Source organism: Larus michahellis, chromosome 5, assembly GCF_964199755.1.
Source record: "Larus michahellis chromosome 5, bLarMic1.1, whole genome shotgun sequence".
NCBI classification, from domain to species: domain Eukaryota; kingdom Metazoa; phylum Chordata; class Aves; order Charadriiformes; family Laridae; genus Larus; species Larus michahellis.
The window spans coordinates 39,719,436-39,741,206 of record NC_133900.1 but is presented as its reverse complement, the minus strand read 5'-3'; the positions used below and the strand labels follow the sequence as shown (position 1 = coordinate 39,741,206).

Sequence of the window (21,771 nt, the reverse complement as noted above, 5' to 3'; positions counted from 1 at the left end):
AAACTAGCTGGAGGAGGGAATCAGGATTTGTCCCAGGCTAAACAGAAGATACTCAACACCTCGCAGAGTTACACACACCATCGCGATCTAACATAGGTCATAGCTAGATTTTTTTCCTATTTTTTTGGTCAGAATTTCACAGGTTTATTTGATGGACATTTTCATCAGTCATACTCTTAACGAAAAGAATGTAATTTCTTATTAATGTACTATATCTGAACTTTTCCCTGCAGTTAGTTTCCTTGGTTCAGCAATTTTAATGACTTTTTCTAATGAAGAAAAACTAAAGAACAAAGCTGGCAGAAATAAGGTCAATAAATACGTTATACCAGGCATGAGTGCCTGTATTTTTTATCAACTTTGTTATGAACCAGGGTTAACAAACTAAGCTCAGTGCAGCATGTGTTCACGGAAATCTAAACAAATCCTTGGAAGCTGGCACTTCCACGGCTGCTGATGTTGGCACTAACATACTTTGCATTAGTTCGCCACAGCTGGAGATCTTGATTCACAGACATGAAAAGAAACGAATTGATTTTCCTCCCTTCCTTCCCTTCCTTCCTCCTTTCCTTCCTTCCTCCTTATAAGCCCATTTGAATCACAGTGTAAAACTGTGGACCAGCAGAAAAATGTTGGCTGTGGAATATGAGGCATATGGACAATTGCACAGAAAATTAGACAATCAGTTGCTAATCCATTGTTAATATGGAGGCCAGATTGAAATGCATGTGTAGATAGAGGACTGAGACTATGCATCCAATATTTAGAGTCTCTGGGGGTGATGCCGAAATGGTTGACTTCTCAGCATCTGAATATCAGATCCCAACAAAGCATTTAAGCTTTAAGCTTTTTCCTGAAATAAATTAGGCACCTAAATAAGAGTTAAGAGTACAGATGTTGTATTGAATCTGGGCCATGGTGTACTTTTTTTCCTTTATCCTCGGTGTTGCCGAGGGTGACAGGGCAGAAGGCTCTCACTGAGATCTTTTCCAGTCCCATCAAATGCTTGAAGAAACATTGAAAACTACTGTGCAGTAGAAAACTGCTGTAGAATGAGTTCTTATTAGTCTCTGCTTGAGGATAAAATGGGGAAAGGACAGCTAGGAGAGGATGAAAGAGAAAAATAACAAACACGGGGCTGGTACCTGTGCACGTTGAAAGTGATGGATGTATGGAAGGCTGCTTGCAATACCTGTAATCTAGCTAAATACAAAATGTCAGAGGAAAAGCTATTTGATATTCTACAGATAAAAAGAGATGCTTTTATTCATCTGTGTGTAATGTCAGTAATAATAATAATTTGGCATACATCATGGCAAGGACGTTTTCTGTGCTGTGCCACCATTATTTTGTTCACATCGTATCTGTTGCCAGCCAGAGAATTTAGTGGCCCTATCCTATAGTTCCAGCTCCTGTTGACACTAGACAGAAGACATCTCCAGAGCAGAAAATCCATGCTTCCCTAGCTCCCTCTTTTCTGTCAGGAGTCCCTTCACCCTTCTGCAAGGACCAGAGGTGGGGAAGCTGTGAGCACCCCTCTGACAGCCCTTCTGACGGAGGGAGAGAGGAACCGGGCTTCTAGGGTCCAGGACCAAGACTCATTAAACAGCTTTTTGGCAGACACTGGGTAACTACAGCTCCTGCACATAAAGCTGCAATTTTTGCTTATTTTAAGGAATAGTCAACTATCACGTTTTGGGCCAGACTGGCCACTGAAACAAACAACAGATGCTCTCCCCCACCTCCTCCTTTCAGGGAGAGGAGGAAGAGAGAGAAAAGAGACTTACGAGTTTAACATAAACTAAACTACTTTAATAAATATTAATAATAAAATAATAAAAAAGAAAATAGTGAAATATATACAATATATACAAAACCATATTGAGCTCCCAGGATGATAATCACATCACTGAGAAAGTCCCAGACAGGACTCAGCGACAGATGGGAACTGGACTCAGGAATGCGCGGATTGGGATCAAAGGCAGAAGAACAGACAGAGTTCTCCTGGAAGAGGCCGTTGTAGAAAGAGGGCTGACCCTTTGATCCCTCAGCTTTTATACTGAGCATGGGGCAGATGGGATGGAATACCCCTGTTGGCCAGTTTTGGGTCATCTGTCCTGTCCGTTCCTTCCCACAGGTGGGACCCCTCTACGCTTGTCTGCTTCTGACCCTCCAATGGGGCACACAACAAAGTTGCCTGACCTTGGTTGTTATAGCAGTAAGTATAAGCAGGAGACTCTCTGCATACCATTTCTTGGCATAAATTATGAATAATCTGGTTTTATCGCTCTGGAAGCAGACAGGGTATGAAAACTATGCTGTTAATTTCAGAGAGTTCAGTTAGTTAGAGGAGGCCTAGCTGAAAAGTAAAATTACTGAACAGAAACTTGGTTCTGTTTTACCTCAAACCAGGACATCAACACTTGCAGGGACCTAGCCTCAAGTTTGTAGATTTTGCTTTAAAGATCTCACAGTTTACAGAGATTATAACTTCTGTTCCATTAATGATATGGATATTTGTCACACTGATGTGGCAGACAAATGCGTGTTCTTTTTGCCGCAATCAGGTAAAGCTTTATCTTAGATTTCTGAGAAAGCCACAGTGTAAAGACACATCCTAAATCTATTCCTCAGCTTTATCTTGGCCCAGCATGTGGCGGTGTACTTTTAGATTGGTTAATCAGAATTCCTCAGGCATTTTGTCCTGTCTAATACCAAAATCATTAATCTTACGTCTGTAAGATTCTCTGAAGGCCTGTTGTCACCGGGCACACATTAGCTATACGGCTGCCTGCACATAGTGAGCAACAACAGTGCATTAATTTCATTTGCAAGACTGTTTTCCAGACATACATTCATCTCATCTGATCTGTGCTTCCTGCTGAGCTTTTCCAATGCCAGGAATTTCATAGACAGTAATTGTAGTATATCTATCTACTTTTTTGGTAGGAAAATTTAAAGTACAAGCATTAAAATCCAAATTATGCTGAAAACTGGGATCACAAGTACACTTTGAAAAACGGAATGAAGTTTCATCTTTCTGCCAAGAAAACAGTTGTTTCAATAGCCTACTTAATTAGAGGTTACTGAGCTATTAAATTATGGATTAATTTGCATATATATTCCGCCTCCCAAACTGGTATGTGCATAGCTACATACAATTTCACATACCTATATAAAGCATGAACCTACATGAGGATGCAGATGGGTAAAATTAGTAGAATCTGGACACATTATCTAACATTTTAAGCTGAATGGAAAGGAAGCTTTCTACCTTGAAAAATTCTTAAGATTTGTATGCCATAAGCATTGCGTCAATCAATCAGTCTGCAAATATTTCTCTCTTACTTTCCCGCAGAATCCTTGAGCACCCTGCAGCAGTGTCACATTTGAATATGGAATTTATGGCTCTCTGCTAGGATGTGAATTGTGCACCTTGGAGCTCTTCCCCAGGCTCAGGGCTTCCCGGTCACAGAGAGCTGCTCGTTGGAAAGGAAGAGGGGAACAGCACACACGTGCTCATAGTTGTTCATATTAAGTTGCTGTTCCCCTCAATTTATCGATTTCAGGGTGCCTTCTAAGGCAAGAAGCTGAATGAAGTGATTCTGCAACGTCGCCTTAGCTAAAATCCAGCCAGACACAGGATAAGAAACTGAAAGTTGCTGAGATCAGCCTAACGTGTTAAATTGTGTTATAGAAACTCATATATCCTCCTGCTTGCAGAGAGTCTATTACAATGCTGATGGGCAGGAGCAGATTGTAACTGGTTCTGGCATCATTTAGAAAAGGAGGAAGAGAAGTCTGTTACAAGTGACAAGGAATGGCACAGTTATAATCCCCTATACCTCAGGTAGAGATGAGGCTGAGGAATTGTGTTTCCTGTACAGAGGGCTGGCGGGACGCTTGACCCAATATGATTACCGAGTAAAAGGGTACGGTGGCCTTTATACCTCCCTCTGATCCAAGACATGCTATAAGAAGCACATCTCTCCAGCCACTTCTCTAAAATACTGTGGCCCTTTATCACAAATAGCTTACAAATACACTTCAGAGGCACTGGGAGTCCACGGGAAGTCAATAGACTCCGTGGTATTCCGTTCCTCTGGAAGTCTGGGAATAGTTTTCAATGGTACTTTGTCGAAAGGGAAGATCGTAAAACAGGTATGAATATTACATAAACCCACATTTACACATCCAAGTACTTTCCTTTATATATTCAAGCATGCTCAAATTTTATAAATGAACAAAATGGATTTCCTTTAAAAGACTGGCATTCTTTCTTCAGCCAGCCTGCTAAATTAAACACAGCTTGCTAAGAGCAAGGCAATTATCTCTATCAAAAGGCAATAAATTTAAAAAGAACTGAGTCAGACACTCTTAGATTAATGTGGAAATGCAATGGGAGCTTATAATCTTTGCTCAAACATAAGGCCACAATATAAAGAATGCTGTTGATGTTCATCCCTCAAAGTGTATCTGTAACAATTGAAAAGCAAAGCAAAGTGTGATCTAAGCCACTTTGTATCACATAGTTACCATCTATCATTTGCCAAATCCGTTTGAAATTCAACCATCTCGTATTGATCCCAAAGAAATAGCTACATGGGAAAAAAAGATGTCTTTTCAGGGAACTCTGCAGTGAACTTAAGTGAAATGATTGTTTAGTACTTTGCTGAAATGAATCTTGCAAAAAATAATTCAAGCATAGATTATTTTTTAAAGTGCCAAGTTACCAATTATAATAGTTTATTTTCAAAAAGATCTGTCTTGCTAAATACAAGTTCACGAGTAAGTTAAAAAAATCAGGAGGGAAACCATCAGGGCAAAGGAACTATGTGTATAAAATATGGTAGGTATTGTCAACGTGTGGTTAATTACATGCCAATATAATGTAACCGATGTATGGTTAATTACATTACTTACTGCAGTTCTTACATTCCTACAATAAATTTAAGGTTCTAATTATTCTATTAAGTAAAGCATTTTCAAAAACCATGACAGAAGAGGGAAACTCTTATTTTGATTATATTGTAATCAGCCTAATGATATTTCCTTTTCACATCATTAAGCAATAATTCATGGTTCAGTGCAAGTAATTCAGATTAATTCTAAGAATATCAAAATCATTTACCTATTTTGAATACGATACACACTCCCGTGTCCTGGAAGCAGTGAAGTGAGATTATTTCTGATCTCTTAAACATATTTTCTAATCTGATTTTAGTTTCTACCTCCCTGTATGTTGCCCGTACACCTCCTCTAGAGTTACACTGACAAGAAGATTGCTGAGAATTCACCTTTATGAACGAGCGCTAATGGCATGGTAGCATGCCATTAAAAACTGGATGAAAACAGATACTCTTAGGAAACTGATCTTTACCCACAGACTATGGACTGGAAACACAAAACGTTTCTATCACATAATGGGTCTCAATATGCGGAGACTGAGGAGCGTAAGAGGGGTTGGGACTAACCACGGTACACGCTGCCCTGTCTGGCTGACCTGTTTCAAAAATACAGCATAGGAACAGTTACATAGAAAATAATGGTATTTAAGGAATAATGTTCAGGGAAAAACATCAATATACACAGGGTGAAAAATGCAAAGAAGAGTTTGAAAGACCTGCAGGCACTGCGATTTAGAATTTTCGTGTTCGGTCAGGGACATTTTTCAAGGGTAGAAGTAACATCTGGAAACATCTTGACCATGTGATGAAAAATCACTGAAGATGTTTGCAAGCAAAAAAGATACAACATTCAGTAAGTGCAGCTCTGTTCGTCTTCACAAGAGCGTGAGTTGCCCCCTTTACTCCCCGTGGGATGTCTCCCCTGCAGCGTGCTCTTTTGGCAAGCATGGTGATTCAGCAGCCAAGGCATATGCGCTGGCGTGAGTTCCTATGCTCTTTTTGAGAGGTACGGTTGGCTATCCCTGGAAATACTCTTCAGCGCAGAATGGCAGAATTGCTGGAATCGGATGGGACCTCCAGGGATCGTCTGGTCCATCTCCCCTTTTGGCTGTGTGCTTTTAATAGTCACAATACAGACTACTTATATCTCTAGCACACTTCTAGCACCTATTAATAATTTAGCTATCGTTTATAAACTATTTATAAATCAAGTCCTAGTACAAAGTGTAGCCAAAAATCCAGCCTTTTCCTGACTGGAAGCCTATCTCTAAGAACGTGGCCCCAGAGGTAGGTACAGAGCACCTGGGTCTTGGGCTCAAGCCAAGGGCGGGTGAAACATCCTTCACCCAACCCCAACGCACTGGAAGACTCAACCTCTGGATCTCAGCAGGAGGAAAGCCTGGCAACAGAGCACATCCACCCTACAGTCTAGCTGACCTGCAGTGCAAGATTAATATTTTACTAGTGAATTCAACTGAATGTTATGCTTAATTGACTTTACTCTACGGAAACACATTAGAGAGGTGCTTCATGTGCACAACTGAAATAAAGGCACTGCCTAGATTCCTAGATTGCCCACTTTGTGCCCCTGATACATTGGTTTGGTTAAAATTTTGGCTGATTTTGCCAGAATGAGTCATAGCAATACCAAAAATGTATTAATTGATTTAATTTAATTTTACATCGCTAAAGAGCCTGTTTGTTACACAGCCTGGTTTTACATCTCCTGCACCTGGAGTGTAGAGGAGCAGTTATTTGATTATGGCTGGCTCTGAAGACTACAGTTTCCTAGGGTTGCATATTTCATGTTTTCTATGTCCCATGGCATCTCCCCAGGGATGGTTGGGTGAAACGCTGCTTCCCTAACAGAAGCACTGCAGCTGGCTATTTGTCCCTCATTCTGCTGCAATAATAGTTTCTATTTGTTCAAAATATGTTTTCTTTTTTTCTGATTACTATTGAAGTGTACTTTAGTGGTTTACTGACCCTTGTAATAGGCAAGAATTTAATCTTTTAGCAAGAAAGGAATCCCGGCATTGTTCAAATGTGAGCATACACTGGTATGTGCAACAAAATGAGACCCCACCACCCTCAACTTCTATTTCTGTTTAATCATTGCTCCAAACAGAGAGTGAAGGGGTAGGATTAACTTCCAAAAATTATCAGCAAGAGAGAAAATTTACAGCAGGCATGTTTGCTATGTTTATTTGGATTTATACAGCTGTATCTGAAAATCCTCTCACTTAGTGATTTCATTTTTGTGAAAGACATAAATCCCTTTTGAATTCATCTTCTGTAGCTTTCACTGAATAGGAAAAGAATAACACATACTTTTTTTTCAAACTCATCAAAGCATCAGTTCACTTAAATTGTATGTTGTATCTGGAGCAGGTACGTTGTATCTGCTCCACTCAGACTCCACAAGTTCCCTGGCATTCTTCATTCAGCTTCTTGTTTGGTTATCTCTTATGCTATGCATCATGAAGATAGAAATGTCCTCCAGGCTTTGGGCTGATACATGCAGTCATTACTCTTAGATGGATGGGTGTCAATTTAGAGTAAGAGTCTTCGTGTCCTAATGGAGAGCGTCCCAGAATATCACAGATGCTTGAGCGATCTTAAGTTGGGAGGGCATCTTCCACTCCCACCATTATGGGAGACAAAAGAGTAATCAATATTTTTTTCTCTGGCCACACTTTTCCTCAATTATTCCGTGGGAGGGAGAGGTCCGTTAGAGAAAAACAGGGAAACTTCAGTAGGACAAGCCAAAGACCTACTCTTGGAGGTAGCATCAATATTAGTAGTAGTACAGATCTGTGTGGTAATAATGTTCAGAAACTAACCCAGAGCATGAACCACCATACTAAGAACTTCATAACGCACAGCAGAGGCAGGCCATGCCTCAGAGCTTAAGCTCACCATAGAAGATACATACACTGGGAATATTATTGGGTGGGGTGGGGGAGAAAGCTAAGAGTTGGAACAAGCCTGATATCTTTGTTCAATGTAATCAAAAATGTGAAAGACCGCCTTGCTTTCTTTCAAGAAGATAACTGATTTCAGCATCAGAACTCTTGGGAAAGAGGTGAAAGGTTCAAAAAACATGGAACAACAGTATTATTTTTTTTTCTTGACTGAGTGACTCTTATATTTAGATAAGCAAGAGTTTTGCATGTGACATGTTAACAGAAGAGCCATATTAAGTAATAGGTTGAAAGAAACAGCTACCATTTGCAATGAGGTATTTTTGCTTTTTTTGCATGCCTTAAATGTTAAGTATAAAATTTTGTAGAAAACCTAGAACAGACAGGATTAAGTTCATACTTTCTACAAGCAATAGAGGCTAATTTCAGCCATAGTTTCTTTTCAATTTAACTAAATTAATAACTCAGTACAAATCATTCTCCCTATATATTTCTGTTTGGCATCTTTTCTTTTAAAGGCTGATTATTGCAGTTCTGTGTAAGTAGGGGATGTAAGGGAGACTTCTATTATTTTATGTCTTCCAAACTCAGTTGTTAGTTTCTAATTGGCTTACTGGAAAGCACTGGAGAGGTGAATTACAAACACACCAAAGGAATTATTAAGACTGATGTAGCAATCAGTTGATAATTCCCATTGCACCTTCAGTTCCTCTTGATTTAATTTCACTTGACACTGATGAGAAGAACTGGCATCTTAATACACTAACTCTATTTTTTCTTTTCTTTTCTACGGAATCTTTCCTACATCTACTAAGAAAACACTATACAAACTGCTCTGCTTTGCGTAAAACATTTAAATATTCCACAAATAAGGACTTGGACCTGGGCCTTTGCGGTCAATATATTAACCATTGGATCAAAAAGTCATTCTGGTGCCCTCCTGCCAAATAAAGATTTATAAACTTAAACAAAGTGGCACAACTTTGGCAAAAGAAACTAAATCCCAACTAAGAATACCCCGAAGTTCATAGGCTAGGCACTGTCCTGAGAGGCAAGAAACTGCACCTAGGCTTTGTTTCAGATGCAGAATCTGGACCCCAGTAATTAGGCATATAATCAGCTCAGCACTACGAGCACATGGCTCCAGGGTCAAAATTTTAGGCGGCAACTGATTTAGAGTACTGAGGATTTAATTTTGTACTTGAATGCCTATCATTAATGATGTCTATTAGAAATTTAAGTCTTTTTGGTGGATTAATGTCTCCTGTCTCAATCCTTTATATGCAATATATTGTCAAATATATTTAACATTTAAAACTGCCATTTGGTTCCTGGGTCTGTTACTGGTCTGCTTTTTGATCTTGAGTTAGCCATCCACTTTTTCAGCCAGCAGAACAGATATGATGCTATTTTTCAGATTCTTCCATTTCTGAAGGCTAAAGTACATCTCTACCCTAAGATGGTGTTCATAAACTAGAAACCCTTTGGGTTTTCATAAGCCCTGAATTTTCTGAAAGATGTTTTGAGCATACAAAATACAACTTCAGCTTCGGTAAACACAGAATTGCTACTGAAAAATCTGCAGAGAGCAAACTTTTTATATCCATTCTCTTATCTGCGCTATTCTAATGGCAAAGACATAGAAGACACCAAGCACCATGCCAAACTAATTTGTCTTGAACAAAATAGAAACACATTGCTTTGGGGCAAATATTCATTAAAATTGTTTCCAACATACCTAGTTCCTCAGGTACCTCCTACTTGGTATTTTGCAATTAAGACAAGTTCTTTAATGCAGTAGCTTTCCTTTTTCTCTCCCCCTGCCAGTCAAATCATATTACAAAAGCTTCTTCTACGCTCAGCCAGACAGCTTGCTGTAAAGTGCTCACTTTTCTCTTAAAAAATAGACGTGACATGCAACCCACCACTCTGTACAGTCTGTCATCAAATCATCTGTGTGGCATAATCCCCACCCTGCTATGTCAGGAAGGTAGCATGTATTCAGCTGTCTATCACTTCTTTATGCTCATTAAACCTTTGATGAAGTCAGTGAGCCAAAATAGAACGTGCAAAATAGATGATCCTTTGAAAGCTTTATGAAAGGGTACTCAGACATGCAGTCATTTAAAGAAAAGTATAGCATGTGAGTATGAAAGGAAGAGCCGGTATCACAGAAGGGCACACTATTTTTTGCTTCGATTTCCTTTAAAATAACAATCTGCACTTTTGGTTATATGTTAATGAAAATAACTTTTCTGCGGCTTAATGCCAACTTTACTGTAAGCTTTATGCAGATGAATGAACTTGAAACAACTAAAACATTGTTATTCTACTAATTCATTTAAGACTTACAGTGTAAGACAGAAAACTCTGCCTTTCTTACCAATGAGAGTAAGACAGTAAAGCACCACCTTGGCTTTCTTCATTAATTTATATACGTATAACATCTACTGATTTCAAATATAATTTTATATGTCTGTATAAATGCACCCCATAGATCTATGTCTACAGTCATTGCTCACATTAAAAAATACAAAAATACCAACCCAATGTCATAAAAAAGACAGGTTTTCACTATTTGAGATGCACAGAAGGGCATATTTGTGAAAATTATTATTTAATGTTGCTGAAGAAAGTTTGATATTCCCAAGTGCTGAAGAAAAATCCCCGAATTATGAGATTTCGTAAACATTCATGGGATTTTTGCCTTAATTAAAAATACATGTATTGTGTGCTCCTTGATTTGAATTTGTAGATATACTTTTTTACATGGCTTCAGCCATTTTTCTCTGCAACCCTGAAGACTAGAAAATTTATTTCCTTATAATCTGATACACGTTAATTTCATGACTGCAGTAGTTACAAATGTACATCAGTTGCGAGGCTGCTAACAACGTCTTGAGAACTTGTCATACTGGCACAGCCCAGCTTGCTCAGAGTGGACTAATGGACCAGCAGCGGACCTCCTACATCTTCACAGGCAGAAAGAGCAAAACCTTCCCTCCACCAAATTATCTCGCCTGGGTTTTGTTTTGGTATCACCCCTCCAGTCAACTTGTCGAGCAGTGTTTGTGAGCTAGAGAGTGAGTCCCCAGTAGGAAGCGGTACCTTGAGACATGCAAAAATAACTTTAAAAATGCTTGGCATGAACGCGTCAATGCATGGATACTTTCAAGAAGAAGTGAGCACAGCATGTTCTCCTGACACCCGCTGAAGGTCAGCATTTTAAGGAGCAGTAATTTTAAGCCAGTAGAAAATTGAGACATTACACTTCAACTATCTACAATTATGTATAGGATTCAGAAAAGAAGAAGCAATTAAAAGAGTCATCCTCTATCCTTCTGTCATAAAGAGCCTTGGCTAGTTGAGAGGAGACATAGTGGTCACCTTTTAACTTAAATATGCTTTTGCCACAAAAAAAAAAATTACACATAAATTAGTGTAAATAAAAATAAAAATACGGGCAACCACTTGTATGATTCGCGTATAACATACAGATTTTAAAGATGACAGCTACTTTCATCTTAATAATAGCATTGAAGCTGATTTAGAGAACCCAGGAACACATTCATGGCTAAAACCCATGTACAGTCTTTGACTATGTGTCTTTGGTAGCAAGCAGTAGTGAAAAACAAGACCAAATATCTGTGATGCAGAGCAACGTGCAATAAGTAGGGGTGATTGGAGATTTGCCTCAAAAGCATGCTTCTGATCTATACTAAAATGCGGGAGGAGAAATTGCCTTTGTGTCCTTTGTGTAAGGACCTCAGCAGTCCTTATCCATAAAGGTTAGAGATGACCAGAGCGTTAGAGAAAGAAAAAAAAAAGAGGTTACCTTTGTTGCTTGCCCTACTGACTACCTTCAGGCAAGTAACAAGCAACGAGATAAAAACAGTTTTGAAGGTGGATGGCTGTTTCTCTGAATTTTTTGTGCAGTCAGCATCATTGCAGCGTGCTTTTCATTTCTTCATTTGTTGGCACACAGATTTGACTAGGAGATGTGGACATTTATCACCTGTGTGATGGTATGCATGGACAAGTGCATAATACAACTGGAGTGTCCTCTGACACCACTATATTATGTTTGTTTGGTCATGCATGTAATGACTTGGTTGAAAAATGTGGAAAGTTTGGTGGTCTAACTAACTGACACATCCAAAGCAGGTAGACAAAAGGAAATAGAGGGTTTGAGCTAGAAGAGAAAGGCCACAAGTATTACATGTTGGAGATGAGTGGAAGCAGACCACTTACCAGGAGAAAGTAAGAACGTGGAGGATGTGGCAGTTAGGTGGTCCCATGCATGACACCCACCAAGAAGCAGGTACAACAGCCCCTGTTCAAACAAGTATATTTGCTTGCCATTGAGATTGTATAACAGAACTATTTTGTGTTGCGGTTTGTTAGTTTTTTCCAGTTCTCCAAGCACAGTGCAGCAAATACTACATGGAAATGTATGCAGCTACACTCCTTCTCAAAACCTTCTCTGTTCACTGGCAACTAGTTCAACCCTTTAATTACAGCAAAAACCACGCTAAGCATTGTAATGTACTCTGATACTGATTTTCAGACCAAAAAGCATCAACGTGTCATAGAAAAGGTCAAATTTATCTTGATTTATCTCGCACTGAAATATTCAGTAAATGAGAAAACTACCTTCCTCCGGCAACGGCTGCATTCCTGTGGAGAGCGCTTTGTCACTGGGTTTCTCCCACATCAGTCATGGTTTGTTGCTCTGCAGAAGTCATATTCTGTAGATATTACATCAGCCAAAATACCTAATTATTTCATGTGTATTAAATCTTTTTTAGGCAGCAGGAAGAAGACAAAAATACCTCTTTTTATGCTGCTAATTATATACATATATGCAGACAGGAATAGGTAGTGGAGCATGAGGAAGACATAACAAATCAAAACAAAGGAAAGTGTCTAGTATTCCTGTCCCTCTGCTATGAGTTTGGTATGAAAGCAAGAACTGTATACCCTGATATGCTCCCTGTGAAAGCCATTTAGTATTCTACGATTCAGAGCAATAAAATTAATTGCTTTAGGCTGCCACTTCTTTTAACTGTGTATTGCTACTATCTAATGCAATCAGAGAGATGATTATAGGCTCACGGATCAAGAAGCTCCACCCACTGCCTGGAAGCCAGGATGAACTGTCCTTATGCCATCTGTAGCACGTTTGCCTGCTGAGTACTTCTCATGGTGGGGATTCCTCCACCTTCCAGTGCTTTGCTATCCTTACTAGTAAAAAGGTATGTGTAAGCCAAGTCTCCTCTGTTGCAATTTAAGCCCATCATTTTTTCTCCTGTCCTTAGGAGACATGAAAAAACAGGTTATTCTCTTCCTAATTACTGCAGCCCCTTACATAAGATTGTTCCCACACTTTTTCCTCTATTTTTCACTTCCATTCAATCAATCCTGAAAAAATATACTCTCTCTGATCAGCTTCCCTCTGATCAGCTTCCCACAAAGTTCTTGCCTAGACTTCGTAAAACTAGCCCACACATTTCTTGAAATTTGAATGCTCAGCAATGGGTACTGTTTTTCACTAAAAGCCCAGCTTGCGCTGAATGGAGTAGGATTCTTTCACATGCTACATAGGTTATAACCCCAGCTGTACATCACCTTGAGGTGTTTGCCTTGCTCACTGCAACATGACGTTGGTGACCCGTAGTTCACCTCGCAGCCAGAATAATCTTCAGATCTTTTCTCTAGAAAAATGCCATTTAGCTAAATGACTGAATGATGCCCTTTCATAGAAAATGTCAAGTCATGGTAAGTCATTATATTGGACCTAGAAATTTGCACGTGGAGTTTTGCGCTTACATGTTTCTATTGCTTTTGAATGGCAGTATTTCTGAACAAACACGTGTGCTTGACATTTTGCTTCTACAGACCTAGAATCTGTTTCGAAAACCTGAATTTCAACACTGGAAGTCTTGCATAGCAAGTACCAAGGCACAAGCCAGGGCCTGTGAAAGCAGGCATTTCAAAGTTGATGCATAAAGAACGAAGACGATAAGTGAGGAGTGGCATGAAGGCAGAGAGAAAAAGGCAGGCAATTAGAAATGGATAAACGGGTTCAGTTTAAACAAAGTTCTTCCTAAAACGAAACCAAATTTAAACATGCTGAAGGCTCAGAAAAGCCTCATGTGCAACTCTTCAGTTCATCGCTCTTCAGTCAGCAGTTTTCTCTTTTGGAGAGGTCTGCTCTTCCTGCTGCCAGCAGGTGCTTTGGAGATACTGCGGGGACGCGCAAACCACTTCAAGCAGCTGGAGTACAAGCATTCTACAGTGCTGCAGGTTTGGCAAAAGGGCTGATCGGGGCAATGAATGAGGGGCTCTGCTCTCAACTGCAAGCACACTTTGCTTACAAACTGTGTGCTGGTGACGTATTTGGGCCCAAATAAATTCCCCGTTGACTGGCTGGTGGTTATTAGAACCAACTTGCAAATTTTTCTGTTGATCTTCAGTTCTGTAGTGTTATTACTTTAGTGTAATCCTAGGGTCATCTAGGCAAAAAGTGTCCGGGTCAGATCCTAGTATCCACACCTATATTTTCATTCACTCCTAGTGCTTCTGTAGGAACAAAAGACTGAAAACAAACTGCATAGAAATTGAATATGAAACTTAGTATGTGGCTTTTCATTACAGTATTTTATAGAATGAAAATTCATGAAGTTATTGTTCTACAAAAGTTTGGTCATTAGAATGGTAAGAGACAAATAAATTACTCCATTGCAAATGAGGAAATTTCTGCACAGTGTTGTCTCATGGGTGTATGCTTTTTCTCCTGTTCTAAGTTACCACCAGTTAAAACTAAGATACAATTATGAAAAAATATGAGATGATTCTTCCCTGCATTTATGGCTACATTTACAGAAGGAGAACTTCAGTAGCTGATAGAAACAATTCCTGAGCAATAAAATAATTGATCGTGTTTCAGAAAAAAAGTGTGATTTTTTTTCTTGTGCTTGTAGAAATGACAAATAAGTAATCCAAGGATTAAAGTCTGAAGACAACAGAGCTGTTTATTTGAGCAGCGAGAGCAGCAGTGGGAATTAAATGAATAATTCTAAGATGACCCCTGACTGCAGAACTGTTGTCATAGTGCTCTATAAATATACCATCTCTGTAAAAATACTGAATTTTTACTCTGTAAAAATTCCTCATGAATGGTCCCTTGTACTATATATTTCCCCCAGCCTTAGCAACACACCCTCTTGTGGCACTTACCAAGGGGCATGCAGCCCTCCAGTTCAGGCGCTGCCAAAAGTTGGTATGCTGAAGCTGAAAGTTGAAAAATGTGTTTAATTGTCATATTTTCAAGGCCAAGCTGTGCAGAGACAGAGGCGGATAAGTCCCCGGCAGCTTTAGGGGACAGAAGACACTAAAATTTAAATTTCCGGAAGAGATCTAGCTGAGGGCAGGCTTTCTGGACCCACTGGAGCGGTCAGACTGCAGGACCAAGTTGGCAGTCTGCCTCCCGTAAGCCCTGGCTGCCAAGCATCCATCTGCCCCAGCTCTGCCCCGAGCCGGCTCTGCTCCCTACAGATACTTGTGCCAAGGGGTGGGTGTTGCAAGCTACAGACAACCCCAGGTGCCCAAAGGCTTGTGGCCATGTGTGTGAAAACACACGGCGCGTGCTTTTAAATCTGTCTCTGCGGTCAAAACGAAGGCAATGGCCAGACCGTCAAGGATAAGTGAACTTCCATGGGTCTCACCAAATTCAATGCAACAGGCCATAATGTGATGCCACAATGTCACAATTGCCAAGACCTGACTGTAAGTAGAAGATAACTTAGCAGCTTAATGAGTCTTCCTTCACCCCAGTTACATCAGTAAGTGTTTTAGTGCGGTCTTTAACAACCAAGGCTTCTGCTGTAGGTAATCATGGAGTGTGCATTCGAAGAACAATGTGAATACTAGCAGCGTGCTCTGAAAATCGAGGATAGATGCTAGAGCTATAATATCTCTTCTTTATCCAATAAAGAAAGAAGAAAAACTCCTCCAGAGTGCTTTCTAGACAAGACAGAAACATTAAATAATTAAAAATGTGTGTCACGAGGTTTTATGTGTTGTCAGGTTGTAGCAGCTCCGGGAATATGAGGCCACATTGTATTCTGTATGGTTGTTTAAATACAGATTTTCTTTCTCGCCTCCATCTGGTTTTTCTTCCAGATCCATAATAATAATTACAGTAATAATAATTCTTATATCATGATTAGAAAGAGGATGAGCAGCCTATCCACTTGGGATCAAGACATGAATAGTTGGCACCAAGGGAAAGTTTATAAAACATTTCCTGGTGTCATTACACCCACTCAAGCTCCGAGGAAAATTATTATCAATACTTTGTACTGAACTCTTATCAGTTGCCATGACGATTTCACTGTTATGCAAAATTGAAAATAATTTAAGATCAAAAGAATCATATTAGCATGTAAAATTTGTCTTTCTGATAAAATTAATCATAACAAATATAATTGACCTGCTTATGAAACATAATTGCCTCGGAAGAAGAACAGTTAATGTTATATTTATTAAGTACGGAGAGTAAGCACACATAAGGATTAGTACTGTAACAAACCATATAAGAACCAATATCATGAGAAAATCACAGAAACATGCAGATTTTATTTTTAAGATGTCAAGATTTCTGTGATTAATAAAATCAGAATTAATATTCATATAATAATTTGGACATCTATTATTGGATCTTTTATATTTGTACAATACTTTTATACATTACCAATAATTTTTAATAAACTGTTTTAAAATTTGAGCTGTGCCTTCATCAAAGAAGTTCAATTGATCTCCCATTTGATCATCCATTATCTTGCCAAAGGGAAGGAAAATTAGTTCCTCTGAAAAAAGTGGTTGACTTTTTGCTGGTTGACAGTCAGCAAATGCATCCCATTGCTTAAAAAAGCAGTAGTAAAAGAAGAAAAAACAACTACCGTTGTGCACCTCGAAAAGAAAGCCTACTATTCCAATGAGAAGGAAGAAAAAATTACCAAGTGACTGTTCTTCAAAAGCTCATTTCCTACCTTGCCAAAGTCTATGCCACTGCTGTAACTCCCTGACCTTACGTAGCATGCAGAGCTGCTAGGGAGGCTGGCGGTGTAAAAAGGGGATAAAGGCTGACATGCAGCCATTTACACAATACTGGAAAAAGTTTTCTTCCAGCAGGATTTTACAAAGTATGCGAGCGGGAACGGGCAGAAAGCATGCACTTTTGTGCAAAGAGGAATTTGTAAAGTGCTGCCGTGCAGCTAAGGGCAAAGAGAACATATGGTGCTAGGCATAACCGGGGGTTAATAAGATAGTCACCATCTTGCTTGCAACACAATATGCCTATGCGGCTAAAAAATACAAATTTCGAGGGCTTAAGACAAAGCTGTGCCTGTGGGGACTGTGGCACTGTGCCTAGCCTGTGAGTTGCCAGAGAGTATGCTGCATCCCAGCCCCCAGCACCGGCACTCAGCCTTCCTCGGACAGCCGAAACCTAAATTAGTGTCTGTCAGCTTGTCTGCATAGGCAAAAAAGTGAACTGCTTCTTCCATCAATGGGCAGAGCTTGTGAAGTACGGTCATTGGGGTATACAGGAGCACAGCCGCACACATGCAGAGTATCTTGACTTCCAGCAGAAAGCACAGGCCCCGGTTAATGAAGCCAAAGCGGCTCCCGAATAGGAGCTCAGCCTACAGTGAAGCTCATGCATGGCTCCTTCACCTGCCACTGGAGATGTCTTGCCTCCCTGTTGTATTTAGAGGTTTTCTAAAAAAGGATTCTCCAAGCATGGCATACTTTGCCATGTAAGATGCACCCAGCAAAAGGGAACTGCCAAGCACGCTGATTTTCTTCGTTCCCAATAGTCCTGTGACTTTGTCGCTCTCTCAGCCCAACACAGTACAGCTCACCGGGCGAGCTAAGAACAAGATCTTACGTTCAGTTTCCTGATGTCTCACTCCAGACCTTTAAACCCATGTCCAAATTTCTCCATGGATCACTTCAGACATAATCTCCTTTACCCTCACAAAACCTCTCGGATCTTGTTCCCCTCCAACCTTACGTTCCTCATTTAGGGCTGGGGTGTTGGCTGCTCCCTCTGACCAGCCCCTGCCACGATCACCAGCTCCTACATCTCCTGCTACATTTCGATAAAAGCATTTTCACACCTTTCCCAATGCTGCTACTCACTTTTGGAAGGCATTCCCCGGAAACACGAGCGCAGCTACGCCATTCTTCCCCTTTATCTCCCTGTTTAAAATTTTTCTTTGTCTAGATGCCAACAAAGCGATTAGCCACAGTTACGCTACTAGCATGCTGGTGGCTATCAGGATGGCTGATCTGATAATATTTTTTTTCCCTCCTCTATTTGCCTGAGCACATCATGCATTGTCTGCTGTTGTAGATTTCAAGCATAACTGGATGGGGACAGGAACCCCCATTATCGTTATGTTTTATTCTCTGCCTGTCACAGTCAGGTCTCCAGTCTTAACTTGATCTCCTTTGCTACCCAAATACAAATTATTATATTTGAAGAATCTTTAAAGTTGTGCCTAATATTGAAATAATACATCCTTTCGCAGCAATAAAGTAATTAGCAGATCTCCTTCTCCTTTCAGATTAGTTATGTTATTTCTCTGGAGCCTCATAAGAGATGCTGGTAAGGTACAAAAGAAGGTAAAGCCATCAATATTTAACCCACACAACAACACTGTATGGGAGACTTGTCACAGTACCAAACATTTCTGTGTTGTGGGAATTTAATTATGTCTTGCCTGTTTCATGGAAACTGTAACCTAGATACGGAGCCACCAAACTGATAAACATAACTCAATATTTGGCATGTTATGAACAACCATATTTCAGAGGAAATTATTTGACTTCATTTATATAGATCATAAGCCTGAAACTAAATTACAGCCACGAATTTTGGCTCAGCAGAGTTCTCTGAACTGTAATAGCAAAGTCTGAGATAAGGTCTGGGTTTTTTAGACTCCCAGAAAACAGAATGAAACTTCCCTTTCTTCTTATAATGTCAACCCTACCACTGTACATTTCTCCCTATAGTAACATTTTTAATTATAAGCCTCATTCTCCATGTAGTTGGACTAAGTGAAAAACAAAAGTGCGCCGGGTTCAAACAAACTACCACAGGTTGGGAACAAATGATAAACAGTTTTGTTCAGTTATTTTATTCATGTGCAAGACAAAGAACAGATTAAGACTGACTTGGGAATGTCTTCGCTTTCTTTATAAAATTAAAATGTGACTGCTTCATGCTTTTTTTTCAACCACTCAAGGTATTTTCTGATGAAGAACATCAAACTCCAATTTTCGTAAGCGAATACAACTGGTAATTACAGCTACTCTAATTAGCTGTAGAAAGTACAGCTTTCTTTTTTCCAGCATCCTTACAGGGAAAGTGTCCTCAAATCTCTCTGGTTGATAAATGAATAATGAATTTAGCTCACTGTGCCTCGGCAGAGGAAAACACACGATGTGAAAATCTCAAAAACAGTAGTATACTAAATTTTCAAGTCAAACATAACCATAACAGTTTCCCACCTATAGATGCCGTAGATTAACATTTGAATCCCATGCTGATCTTGAGTATTTACAACTTCACAAATAAAACAATAAAAGCCCAATGTAATTTTGAAGCTGTTGCTTTTATCAAACATCTCACTTATTCTCGTTCAGCGTTAGAGCACCACAGGAAAGAGGGATTACACTATAGAGATGTAAATTAGCACAGAAAGTCAGTGCTGCTTTGCTTAAACTTTGTGATAGTATCACCAAGGAACTTACCATGTATTTCAGTCTGACACAATCTTATTTTAATTTCTAAATGCTTGTGGTATACTGCATACCTCTATGCAAATAAAAAACACTTTATTCTTAAACATCATATGATATTTAAATGATTTAAAAATTAAACAAACTTGCTGGATCAATTTCCCAAGTTCAGCTGAGCTACACTCGACACTGAGCTTGCAAGCAAATCAAAGAAAAAAGTGACTTTTGTTGTTTTCACCTTCTTTCCTTTGTTGCGTCTCTGGCAGTTGCAGGAGTGTCTTTGAGAGTCTGTTCATTTCAAGGTGCTTCAGATTTCATCTGTACCATCTTTCTTTATCTCCAGCAATTATACACTTATCAGGCTGACTAAAAATAATTCAAAGGAAGACTTTGTTCCACTCTATTAAGGAGTTTTCAGCATATCTGATACAAGTTATGTAGTGATAAAAGCTATATAATCATGCAATTAATTATTCTCTCCTTTGCGTAAATGATGCATAAAGTTTTGTCACCAAGAAGAAGGGATGGCCTTCTATTCACTGAGACATTAATATTACTAGGCATTTAGATGTGAAAATGTGTACTTAATTAGGATTACGACTTGAACTTACAAAAGCCAAGATATTCAAATAGTTGATATCCAGTCTAACCCACCTGCTGGTCTTTTCTTGCCTGATCAAGCCCAAAATAGTAACATTATTAACTTTTCATTTCTGGCCTTCGTTGTTCTACTATCTCCCTGAAAAGGTAATATGCCCTGTTTAGCTTTAGAATTAAACTGTAGGTAGTCACTTGTCATCTTTCTCCACGTTTTCACTTTATTTCACATCATCGGTCTTAAGACTGCCAGACTTACGCTTGGGAGAGAGTGGTGAGTGTCTGGATGCTGAAGCTTTGCCAAGGTGGTTCCCCAATGCCATCCATACGGATCAGACACGGTGGTTGTGATTGCAAGGTAGAAAGCTACTCACGCTACCGCAAAGTTGTTAACGTGGGCTAGAAATCAACTCTTGTGCTGACAGCTACTCACCAAAATTTGCCTTCTCTTAGAGAATCCTGCATTTTAGGGTTTAACTATTTTGAGACCGCATTTTAGAAGTTCTTGTGAATCCTTGTCCCACTGCCTTACCTGAGAGAAACCTAAAAAAAAAAACAGCTGGAAAGAAAAATAACTAGAAGGAATTGCTCAGATTCCTGCTAAGACCACCCAAGTACACTTTGCAGTGCTTTTACATACAGAAGAATCTCATTATTTTGTACTTCATTATACATATCTTGGGTAAGCTACACAATCCAAGCAGAAGTTAGCGAGCTCTTCCCACATCCAGTAAAAAAAAGTTAAGAGCAGAAGCTAGAGGGATGCTTTATTTCCAGTAAATCGTTGGTGTTACAGAAAGAAAATTCACTGCTTTCACTTGTCTGCAAATATTTAAAACTAAAACTGAACTGCCAGCATTAATTAAAGCTAATTCTTAGAGTCCTCTGTACTTCACGATAACTGTACTGTCACATTCCTCAAGAATGCACTTTCTTTTCAGAGGAGCAAGAGGTATAATGCTGCCAACAAAATTTCGGCGAAGCTTTGAATCTTCCCCTTCCATGGGGAAGTATGTAAATAGATGACTGAAATGGAAATTGTCACATAAAAAACTGAATCAGCCAGAAGGAATAATTTTATTTTTTTTTTTAATTCATCGTCATGAGATGATACTAATATGGAATCCAATCAAGTCTGTGCTATAAGCAGAACTTTGGATCAACACAATATCTCCTTCAGGACAGACAGGACATATTTTCAGTGCTTTCCATTAAAAGAATTCATTCCATTTGTAGAGTCCAAGGTTAGTGTAAACCAACTTTTCTGAGTAATAACTAAGTGGAAACAAATCCTGTATGGCAGATACAGAAACAACTTTTAATTAAAGATATGAACATTGTTCAGATATTTCATTGAGGTTCTGAAGAACTACTTTGCGTTTGCTCTTGTTAACTCATTTATAACCCACAGCAGCCTTGGTCTGGCCTAAGAATGCCAAAAACTGAAAATTAAACTGAGTAACATTATATAAAGTAACAGATGGGAAAAGGAATGGTTTAAACACAAAGCTAAATCCCACTGCTGGAAATTA

The 21,771-nt window shown here is 39.3% G+C and overlaps 1 long non-coding RNA gene across 1 annotated transcript in view; it reads left to right on the top strand.

Moving 5' to 3' along the window:
* Nucleotides 1-21,771, top strand: part of LOC141744235 (uncharacterized) — a 92,158-nt gene that overhangs the window by 54,512 nt on the left and 15,875 nt on the right. The gene's annotated exons all lie outside the window — the stretch shown is intronic.